The 12,053-nt window shown below is 39.5% G+C and overlaps 1 long non-coding RNA gene across 4 annotated transcripts in view; it reads left to right on the top strand.

The window, feature by feature from the left end:
• The first annotated feature begins 2,683 nt into the window (after positions 1-2,683).
• Positions 2,684-12,053, top strand: part of LOC147917563 (uncharacterized) — a 405,125-nt gene continuing 395,755 nt past the window's right edge. For all 4 annotated transcript variants that reach the window (XR_015550660.1, XR_015550653.1, XR_015550658.1 and 1 more), the window contains exons 1-2: positions 2,684-2,829; positions 5,615-5,658. This is a non-coding gene — a long non-coding RNA (uncharacterized LOC147917563). The remainder of the gene's footprint in view (positions 2,830-5,614; positions 5,659-12,053) is intronic.

The following is a 12,053-nucleotide window of genomic DNA, read 5'->3' as shown; positions in this document are numbered from 1 at the left end:
TGGTATTATTTCAATCTTCTTAAATTTATGGAGACTTGTTTTGTGGCCTAATATGTGATCAATCCTGGAGAATGTTCCATGTGCATTTGACAAGAATGTGTATTCCTCGGTTTTTGGATGGAATGCTCTGTATATATCTACTAGTGTAGATATATACTGTTCTAGTGTATCGTTTAAGGCTAATGTTTCCTTATTGATCTTCTGTTTGGATGATCTATCCGTTGGTGTAAGTGGAGTGTTAAAGTCCCCTACCATTATTGTGTTACTGTCTATTTCTGTTTTTATGTCTGTTAATAATTGCTTTGTATATTTAGGTGCACCTATATTGGGTGCGTAGATATTTACAAGTGTTATATCCTCTTGTTGGATTGTTCCCTTGATCGTTATGTAATGCCCTTCTTTGTCTCTTTTTACAGTTTTTGTTTTAAAGTCTGTTTTGTCTGATATGTGTACTGCTACCCCAGCTTTCTTTTCATTGCCATTTGCGTGGAGTATCTTTTTCCATCCCTTCACTTTCAGTTTGTGAGTGTCTTTAGGTCTGAAGTGTGTCTCTTGTATGCAGCATATATATGGGTCTTGTTTTTTTATCCAATCAGCCACCCTATGCCTTTTAATTGGAACATTTAGTCCATTGACGTTTAAAGTAGCTATTGATAAGTATGTACTTACTGCCATTTTTTAACTTTTTTTTTTTCTCAGTGTTTTAGTAGTCCTTCTCTGTTCCTTTCTTCTTCTATACAGATTTGATGGTCACTTTAGTTTGACCTCTGTCTGAAAGCTGTACTCTTTAACTCCCCTCCTCCCTCCTTTTATGATTTTGAAAGCATATCTAACCTCTCTTTTGTGCATTTATGTCCATTATGTTCTTATCGTGGAAATAGATAATTTTTCCTATTTGTGGTCTTCTCTTTTCCCCTTAAATCAGTCCCTTTAACATTTCTTGTAGCACTGGTTTCTTGGTGAGAAACTCCTTTAGTTTTTGCTTGTCTGGGAAATTTTTGATCTCCTTCCATTTTGAATGATAACCTTGCTGGGTAGAGTATTCTTGGCTGTAAGTTTTTTCCTTTTAGCACTTTAAATATATCGTGCCATTCTCTTCTAGCCTGTAAGGTTTCCGCTGAGAAGTCAGCTGATAGCCTTATGGGCTTTCCTTTGTATGTAACTTGACATTCTCTTGCAGCTTTTAGGATTCTCTCTTTATCTTTAATTCTGGACATTTTGATTGTGATGTGTCTTGGTGTGGGCCTCTTTGGGTTTATCTTGTTTGGGGCTCTCTGTGATTCCTGTACCTGAGTGTCTGTTTCCTTCCTTAGGTTAGGGAAGTTTTCATCTATTATTTCTTGAAATAGATTCTCTGCCCCCTTGTCTCGCTCTTCTCCTTCCGGGACACCTATAACACAGATGTTAGTGTGCTTGATGTTGTCCCAGAGGTCCCTTAGACTGTCCTCACTCTTTTTAATTCTTTTCTCTTTTACCTGTTCACCTTGGGTAATTTCTTCTAGTCTTTCTTCCAGCTCACAGATCTGTTCTTCTGTATCCTCTACTCTGCTTTTGAGTCCCTCTAATGAATTTTTCATTTCTAGTATTGTATTCTTCTTTTATATCTTTTTTATATCTTCCATTTCTTTGTTGACATTCTCACTGAGTTCATCTATTCTTCTCCCCAGATCAGTAAGCATCCTTAACACTCTTAGTTTTAACTCTCTGTCAGGTAGGTTGCTCATTTCTGTTTCACTTAGTTCCTTTTCTGGGTTTTGTCCTGTTCCCTTACTTGGAATGTATTCTTTTGCCTCCTCATTTTGCCTCTTTCCCTGTGCTTGTGTCTACGTATTAGGTAGGTCAGCTACGTCTCCTGCTCTTGGATAGGTGACCTTATATAAGTGATGCCTTAGGAGACTTCCAGTGTGCTTCCCTCAGTTCTCAATGTTCCAGGGGTGACCCCTATGTGGCCTACGTGTGTCCTTCTGTTGTGGCCTGTTTGCTCTCCCTGTAGGCGCCCAGGGAGGCTGAGTTATGCTCCTGGCCAGCTGTTGTAATGCTCAGCTGCTTGTAGTTGTTGTGGGCCCTTCAGTCTTTTTATCAGGTGTGGGAAGCCCCAGCACAGTTGGCTGCAAGTTCTAATACCACATTTGTGTTGCAGTATTTCTTTTAAGTGAGTAGGCCCCCAGCGTGGCAGGTTGTTAGGCTCGGGGCCTTATAATTGCTGTAAGCCTCTGGCCTATTAGGTCTCTTGTTAGCTCTCTGAGCATTGCAGCTGGGTGGGGCTGGCCTCAGGCACAGGAGCACCCAATTGTTTCAGGCTTTGGAAGGTGGGGCAAACCCCCTATGTGGGTCTTTGAGAAGCACAAGTCTTCTGTAGCTGACAAGCCCTGCCACCCACAGGTCCACACACACAGTCAACACAGTCCTGCCCCGTGTGCGCACCCCGACCTCCCCAAGCGGACCCAGTCTCTCCATGGCGGGAGCCCCACGCACTCCGCCACCGCCCCACACTCTCCACCCACTCCTTGTGGACACCCTGCCCTGCTGAAGTCGGCTCAGTTGCCAGGCTGCAGAGAATCCAGTCACCAATCTATGCAGGCCCAGGAGTTGCCTGAGGGCTTGTTGTTGGGTGGGGCGAGTCTCTAGGGTGGGCTGCCTGTCCTGGCTGAGCTGGATTAAATCAGTGCTCTAGCGGGTGGGGCAGACCCTGGTCTAGCAGGCCTCAGGGAGAACTCCAATGGCGTCTGTGTCAGCATGCCCACACCAGGCCACAACAATCGCCGCCGCCAATGTCCCAGTCCCTGGAGAGGTCTCACCCCTCACCGAGATGCACTCAGGGCCTATTAGGTGAGTCTCTCTTCACCACAGCACTGTACACCTTTCTTTCTGGTGATTTTAGGATGCTTTCTGAAATGGGTGAGTTTGCGCGTGGGCCCTTTAAGAACCGGTTTTAGTTTCTTTGTGAACTGGGTTTTCTGGGGGTACTCCCCCATGTTTTAGTAGCAGGCACAGTCAAATATTATGCCACTCTTCTCGATTGTGCTGGGTCCACAAAATGCCCACAGCGGGGGCGCTCCCCTGCTCAGGGCCCCGCACCTCCAGGGAGGCTGCGGACCTGTGAGCTGCTCCCGGTGGCCGTGAAGCTGGCGGCTTGTGAAGGCAGCGTTTTTCCTCTCCAGAAGGGAGTTTCTGCCTCTTCTACCTCAGGATTGTCTGTTGTATCAGGAGTTTCTCTTATCCAGTTTTCAGTTCGGTCTCAGGGGTAATTTTTCCACGAGTAGTTGTAAATTGGCTGTGTCCACGGGAGGAGGTGAGTTCAGAGTCTGCTTACGCTGCCATCTTGAGTTCTCTGCCCGATTTTTCTCTCCCTAGATTTTGAATCTTTTTTGAAGCTGTCTTGTGGGATTGGAGGTGATGTCTCTACCACGTGACCTTCCCTAGGGTACCAGTTATCGGATCTGGTTCTCTAGCTTCCCATTGATTCCATTGCCTCCCTATGATCCTGCCAATAAATTTCTTTTGTCAAAATGTGTAACCAAAAATACTGACTGGTAGACATCCCCATCCTCTAGCAAATCCAGGCAACCCATTTCTATCATAATCTCCAAGAGTGCAGGGACTGTTTCTGTCTTATCCCAGGCACAGATTAAGTACCTGGTGCATGGAAGATGCTCAGAAGTCACCTAAGGAGTCACACTTTCCAAGTGGAAAGTGAGAGTGTAGCCATATGCTATGTTTACTTCAGTTTACTTTTTGAATAACCAGTGACTTGAAAGATGTTAGGAATAAATTGCCAGCAGAGAGATACATGGACATGACTTGGACATTAGTCAAATCTGCACTGTTGGGAAGACTAGCTGAAGAGCAGTGCTTCTCGCCTTGGGTTGCATACCTGATTTTGCTGCTTAGATCTAATTGTGTAATGGTAATAGATTAACCTGCATTTCTGGGTCTGGCTGGGGCATTCACATGTCAGGAAATCCCAGGAAGGGCTGAGCATGAGCTGTTTTGGCAAGTTTCTTAAAGAAGTTTTGCCCAGAACTTGCTTTGCTCAGGAGTCACAGAGTCTAAAAATAGAAATAAGGACAACTAATTGGGGAGAATCTGTTAAAGGCTACTGCTTCTCTAAAGGAATGTCAACTAACCCCAAAAATACAGGAGACTGGTCCCTTGGTATTTTGAGGAACTGTTTTTGTTTTTAGAACACCAACTTTTAAGTACCTGCTTTGTTTAGTATATTCCAATAAAGTGTGTTCATGTTTGGTTTGACACCAAATCATGGACTCTTAAGAGGAACACCAATGAAAGTATACCAGTCAGTGAGTTACCTCACACAGTTTTCTAGTGTGTGCTTAATGATATTGTCACATATTTCCTCTTCTGATATGAGGAAATGCGATGTAGGCAGTGAGCAAGTTTTAAAGGCAGTCCACCTGATTAAAAGGATTCGCCATTCAAAAGCAAATGATGATACGATGTACTCACTCATACTATGTAAAACTATAGGTGCATACATTGTATTGTCCACTGAGTTTGTCTTCAGTACTCCCAGATTCTTCATGTTGCCAAAACACCAGAGCTAGTAGCTTTTTGACTTTGTAGAGATATAGTTTCCCCATTTCTAGAAGATACACAAGCAGTATTACCAGAAGATAAATTAGAAGGATATACAATGGAAATAAAATTTGTGTAAGGAGCGCATCTCAAAGGAGAAAATATCCAGGTCAGAACCTCTCAGTACCTTTGAGCACACATTTGCAAACAGATGGTACCACCTAACCCAGAGTTGTGAGAATCCAGTGATATCATTATTTCAGCCAGGTGCATCACCTATAGTCTCTCATTCACATCCCTATAAATTATTCCTCATTTTGCAGATGAGGAACTTGAGAGTAAGAGAAATTGAATAGCTTGTTCTATGTCACTAAAAACTATCAGAAATTGGATTCAAGCTCTGTCTGACTCAATCACTAGCCGATATCCTAAACAGCATCCAGCTTGATGCCTGGCACACAGTTGATGCTCAGTATATGTTTATTCATTCAAGGGAAAAAAATCTAGCAGTAAACAAGTGACCTGGAGAAAAGGATAGGTTTTATGGAATAGTTTATTTTTTCTTGTAACTCTAGAATGGTTGGATACTTTTTCTTACCAGTTCTTCCAGGACTGACAGGTTATCATCTGTCCCAGGTTGAGTGTAATTAAGACAGTAAATTTAATGAAATGAAGGTTTTCAAAATTACTGTCCTTAAATTAGTACAGTAAAGCCAGTAATTATACTATAATTATTGGAGGAAATGTTCATTTAGCCCTGAAATCCATGCTAATCTTCTTATCCAAAGAAGATTTTGAAATTTTATCAACACCTTTTATTTATGAGCAATATCAGTATTTATTAATTAGGTTTTAAAATGTTTAATTTGTGTCTGCTATATGTGAGGCATAGTTTGGCTCATTTAGCAACAAAATAATTCATGTTTTTGAGAAATTTGAATCATTGGGAGTATATTTATCTAGTTATAGTTCATGTTTTATAGGACTATTTAATAGCTATTTATTGCTCTTGCGGAAATTCTTAAATTCTCCGAGGCTGTCAGGATTACTGCCAACAAGAGTTATATCTTTGTTTCAGGGGCTGAAAATTCTGATGCTAACAAGCCTCAGGCTTCATCTAAGGTGAGAAGTGGGTTTTGAAGATGCCTGATATGCTATTTGTTCATCTTTCTAACAACTGATGTGGAAAGGAATCTAAAATCATGTTCTCCTAATGCATAGACACATGGTAACATTTCAGTCTAAATGTTAGTTAAGTGGAACCTCAGAAATAATGTGGGGCCTACTAAGCAACTCCATTCCTTTGACTTGATGGGAAGTCCTAATTAGAGTTTAGACATCCAGGAAGATTTGGGTCAAAACAGTCGAGGATGAGATACAGGAACATCCAGAGAGTGAGCCTCAAACCTGATGGCACATAAGAACCATTTGGGGCAGCTTTACAATAACCAATGCCAAGACCCTACCCCAGGCCAATTAAATGAGAATCTGGGGTTGAGGCCCAGTCATTGGTATTTTTTTTTTTTTTGTGCGGAAGCCTAGCCCGAAGTTAGCATCTCTTGCCAATCTTCCTCTTTTTGCTGAGGAAGATTGGCCCTGGGCTAACATCTGTGCCCATCTTCTACTTTGTATGTGGGATGCCTGCCACAGCATGGCTTGATGAGACGTGCATAGGTCTGCACATGGGATCCAAATCTGTGAACCCTGGACCGTTAAAGCGGACTGCATGAACTTAACCACTATGCCACTGGGCGGGCCCCTAGTCATTGATACTTTTTGAAAAGCTACCAGGTGAAGGTTGACCAGATGGTGACATAGGAGGCTCTTGAACTCCCCTCCTCCCATGGACATGCTGAATGTGCAGCTACACAGAGAGCAGTTACCTCTGAAAGAAATCCAGAAACTAGCTTACACATCAGGTGAATGAGAAAATACCCACATTGAAACAGGTAGGAAAGGCTGAGACACATTCTTGCTATAAACCCCACCCATGGCACAGTGCCATATAATTGGGAAGAAACTCCCAGCACCCAGCTTTTCCCTGAGGAGGGAAGCGTTTGGACTACACATCTGGTGCCCCAAATTTTAAGATTCTCACCTGAGGACAGGCCCACAAAACACCTAGTTCTGAAAGCCAATGAGACTTGTGTCCACCAGATCCACAAGACTATAGCAAAGAAAGGAGCAGTTGTTAACAGAGCCCTTGCTGTGCTATCCTCTCTGGGCTCAGTGTAGATGAAGCAGGCAAAATCACCCATCTCCCTACTGTTCTCTGCAAGGAGTCTGTCTGCATATGTTGAAAGCTGCTGCCTGAGGGTCAGGCTTTTACTTTAACACACATCTAAAGGCTAGCTGCATTCCCTGGAGACTGGAGAAACTGGTGACACTTCCCCTGCCATCTCCCTATAGCCCACTCAAAGTTGCCAGAATCACCATCAAAGGAACTTGTACAAACATCTGTGCCCCAGTTTTTGTGCTGTGCCCAAAGGATGGGCCCCCAGATCTCCTGGCTCTGACAGCTAACAGGGCTTGCATTCATGAGTCTCACAGGACAGTAGCAAACAAAGAAGTGGTTCTTAAAGGGCAGAGGAACACCCTCCTGCAGCTATGCACATGGTCCCAGAGCAGAAAAAGAAGGCAAAAATACCTGTCTCCTAGTTTCTCCCTGGAAGTGGCTTAAGTACCTACTTCCCAGTTGCTGCTTGAGGGTCTGCCTTCTAATAAACCTGCATCTAAGTGTTGACTGAGATCCCCCACTTTGGGACACTGACAGTTCCTGGTATACCCTCAGCTACTGGGAACCACTAAGAACAAAGCAGTCAGCTTGGACAATTGTGAAGATTTGAGAGACAACCAGGAGCTGGGGCCAGGCTGATAGAGGAGGTTCATCTCCTACACAAGACAACTCTGTCAAGACAAGGAGAGGTTTTTTGTTTTTGTTGTTGTTTTTTTTCAGTCTAATGTGCAGAAATCAACATGGAGAATCAAGGAAAATTAAGAAAGAGAAGAATATGTTCCAAACAAAAGAACAAGATAAATCTCTAGAAAAAAATCTTAATGAAACAGAGATAAGTGATTTATCTGATAGAGTTCAAAATAATGGTCATAAAGATGCTCACTGAGGTCAGAAGAGCGATGCATGAACAAAATGAGAATTTCAAGAGAGGGAAAATACAAAAAAGTGCCAAATAGAAATCATAGAGCAGAATAATACAGTAATTGAACTGAAAAATTCAGTAGAGGGATACAACAGCAGATTAAATCAAGCAGGAGAAAGGATCAGTGAACTTGAAGACAGGGCAATGGAGTTCATCCAGTAAGAGGAACAAATAGGAAAAAGAATGATAAAGAGTAAAGACAGCTTAAGGGACTATGAGACACCATTAAGAGGACCAATATATGAATTATAGGGGAAGAAAAAGAAAAAGGAGAAGGATAAATGTGCAGAAAGCTTATTTAAAGAAATAATGACAAAACTTCTCTAGCTTGGAGAAAGAAACACGCATACAGATCCAGGAATCCCAGAGAGTTCCAAATAAGATGAATTCAAAGAGATCCATCCAAGACACATTATAATTAAAATGTCAAAAGTTAAAGATACAGAGAGAATCTTAAAAGCAACATGAGAAAAGCAACGTATTATGTAAAAGGGAACCCCCATAAGACTATCAGTGGATTTTTCAGCAGAAACTTTGTAGGCCAGAAGGCAATGGCATAATATATTCAAAGTGCTGAAAAAAAAAATCCTGCCAACCAGGAATACTCTACCTAGCAAAGCTGTCCTTCAGATAAGGAGTTTTCCAGACAAATAAAAGCTGAAGAAGTTTATCATCCTGGATCAGCCTTACAAGAAGTATTAAAGGGAGTTCTTTCAGCTGAAACAAAGGGATGCTAATTAGTAACAGAAAAATCTAAGAAAGTATAAAACTCACTGGTAAAAGTAAATACATAGTTCAATTCAAAATACTTGTAAGGTTATAATGGTGGTGGGTAAATCACTTATTACTCTAGTATGAAGATTAAAAGATAAAAGTATTGGGGCCAGCCTGGTGGCATAGCAGTTAAGTGCGCACACTACACTTTGGCAAGCTGGGGTTCACAGGTTCGGATCCCAGGCGTGCACTGACACACCACTTGTTAAGCCATGCTGTGGCGGTGTCCCATATAAAGTAGAGGAAGATGGGCATGGATGTTAGCCCAGGGCCTATCTTCCTCAGCAAAAAAGAGGAAGATTGGCATTGGATGTTAGCTCAGGGCTAATCTTCCTCACACACACACAAAAAGATAAAAGTACTAAAAATAATTGTAACTACAATAACTTGTTAATGGATACACAACATAAAATATGGAAATTGTGACATCATAAACATATAATGTGGGTGGGGGATGTAAAAATGCAGAGCTGTTTTATGCCTTCAAAGTAATGTTGTTATTGGTTTAAAATAGACTATTATAAGATGGTTTATACAAGTCTCGTGATAACCAAAAAGCAAAAACCTATAGTAGATACACAAAGGAATCAAAGAATAACACTACAGAAAATCATCAAGTCATAAAAGAAGAGAGCAAGAGAGGAACAAAAGAACAAAGCAATTACAAAACAACTAGAAAACAATTTACAAAATGAGAATAGCAAGTCCATTTCTATAAATTATGTTAACTGTAAATGGACTAAATTCTCAAATCAGAAGACATAAGGTGGCTCAATGGATAAAAAAATCAAGACCCAACTATATGCTGCCTACAAAAACCTCACTTCAGCTTTAAGGATACAAATACACTGAGAGTGAAGGGATGGGAAAAGATATTCCATGCAAATGGGAATCAAAAGAAAGCAGAGTAGCTAAATTTATGTCAGACAAAACAGATTTTAAGCCAAAGACTATAACAGGAGACAAAGAAGGTCATCATATATTGATAAGGGGTTCAAATAATCAGGAAAATATAACAGTAAATATTTATGCAGCTAACATAAAGCACCTAAATATATAAAGCAAATATTAACAGATCTCAAGGAAGGAATAGACAGCAATATAATAATAGTAAGGGAGTTTAATACCCCATTTTCATCAAAGGATAGATCTTCCAGACAGAAAATCGATAAGAAAATATTGGACTTAAACTAAATGTTAGCCAAATATACCTAATAGATATTTACATCCAACAACAACAGAATACACATTCTTTTCAAGTATATGGAACATTCTCCAGGATAGATCATAAGTTAGGCCACAAAAAAAAAACTCAATAAATTTGAAAAGATTGAATATCAAGCATCTTTTCTGATCACTAGAATTAATTACAAGAAGAACACTGGAAAATTCACAAATACGAAGAGACTAAACAGTATGCTTCTGAACAACCGATGGGTCAAAGAAGAAATCAAAAGATAAAAAAAAAAAAATATCTTGAGACAAATGAAAATGAGAATGCAGCATATCAAAACTTATGAAATGAAGCAAAAGTAGTTCTAAGAGAGAAGTTTATAGTAATAAATGCTTACATTAAGAAAAAGAAAGATCTCAAATAAACAACCCAATTTTATACCTCAAGAAATAAAGACAAAGAAGAATAAACTAAGCCTAAATTTAGCAGAAGGAAGGAAATAAAGATCAGAGTGGGAAATAAATGAAATAGAGACTAAAAAGAAAATAGAAAAGACCAATGAAACCAAGGGCTGGTTTTTTGAAAAGACAAACAAAATAGACAAACCTTTAGTTAGACTGACCAAGAACAGAGAGGGGACTCAAATGAAGAACATTCTAAATGAAAGAGGTGACATTACAACTGATATTATACGAACAGAAAAGATCATAAGAGACTACTGTGAACAATTATCTACCAGCAAATTGGATAGCCTAGAAGAAATAGAGAAATTCTTGGAAATATACAACGTACAAAGATTGAATCATGAAAAATAGAAAATATGAACAGACCAATTACTAGTAAAACAATTGAATCAGTAATCAAAAACCTCCCAACAAAGAAAAGTCCAGGACCAAATGGCTTCACTGGTGAATTATACTAAACATTTAATGAAGAATTAATACCAATCCTTCTCAAACTCTTCCAAAAACTAGAAGGTGAGGGAACACTTCCAAACTTGTTTTACAAGGCCATTATTACCCTGATTCCAAAGCCAGACAAAGGCGCTACAAGAAAAGAAAACTGCAAGCCAATATCCTTGATGAATATGGATGCAAAAGTTCTCAACAAAATATTAGCAAACCAAAAGGATCATACACCACAATCAACTGGGATTTATTCCAGGGATGCAAGGATGGCTCGACATCCACAAATCAACCAAGGTGATACAATAAATTAACAAAATGAAGGAGAAAAATCATATGGTCATCTCAATAGGTGCAGAAAAAGCATTTGACAAAATTCAACATCCATATATGCAAAAAACTCTCAACAAAGGGGATTTAGAGGGAATGTACCTCAACATAATAAAGGCCATATATGACAAGCCAATGACCTACATCATAGTCAATGGTGAAGAGTTGAAAACTTTTCCTCTAAGATCAGGAACAATACAAGGATGCCCACCCTTGCCACTTTTATTCAGCATAGTAGTAGAAGTTCTAGCCAGAGCAATTAGGTAAGAAAAAGAAATAAAAGTCATCCAAATTGGAAAGAAAGAAGTAAAACTGTCACTATTTGCAGAGGACATGATATTATATATAGAAAACCCTAAAGACTACACCAAAAATTGTTAGAATTAAACAAACTCAGTAAAGTTGCAGGATGCAAAATCAATATAGAAAAATCAGCTGTATCTGTATACACTAACAATGAACTATCAGAAAGAGAAATTAAGAAAATAGTCCCATTTACAATTGTATCAAAATGAATAAAATATCTAGGTTTAAGTTAAACCAAGGAGGTGAAAGACCTGTACACTGAAAACTATAAGACATTGATGAAAGAAATTGAAAAAGACACAAATAAATGGAAAGATATTCTGTGCTTATGAATTAGGAGAATTAAGATTGTTAAAATGTCCATACTACCCAAAACAATCTACAGATCCAATGAAATCTCTACCAAAATTTCAATGGCATATTTCACAGAAATAGAACAAATAATCCTAAACTTTGTATGGAACCACAAAGGACCCTGAATAGCCAAGGCAATCTTGAGAAAGAAAAAAAAAGCTGTAGGCACCACATTTCTTGATTTCAAACTATATTGCAAAGCTATAGTAATCAAAACAGTATGGTATTGGCATAAAAAACAGACCCATAGATCAATGGAACAAATAGGGAGCCCAGAAATAAACCCATGCAAATATATGGTCAATTAATTTATGACAAAGAAGCCAAGAATATACAATGGGGAAAGGACAGTCTCTTCAATAAATGGTGTAGAGAAAACTGGACGGCCACGTGCAAAATAATGAAAGTGGACTACCCCATTATACCATACACAAAAATTTCTCAAAATGAATTGAAGACTTGAATATAAGACCTGGAAACATAAAATTCCTAGAAGAAAACATAGCAGGGTAAGCT

Source organism: Ceratotherium simum, chromosome 3 (assembly GCF_057802395.1).
Source record: "Ceratotherium simum simum isolate JZ-2026a chromosome 3, ASM5780239v1, whole genome shotgun sequence".
NCBI classification, from domain to species: domain Eukaryota; kingdom Metazoa; phylum Chordata; class Mammalia; order Perissodactyla; family Rhinocerotidae; genus Ceratotherium; species Ceratotherium simum.
The sequence above is the reverse complement of the archived record's forward strand: the minus strand, read 5'-3'. Positions and strand labels throughout refer to the sequence as shown.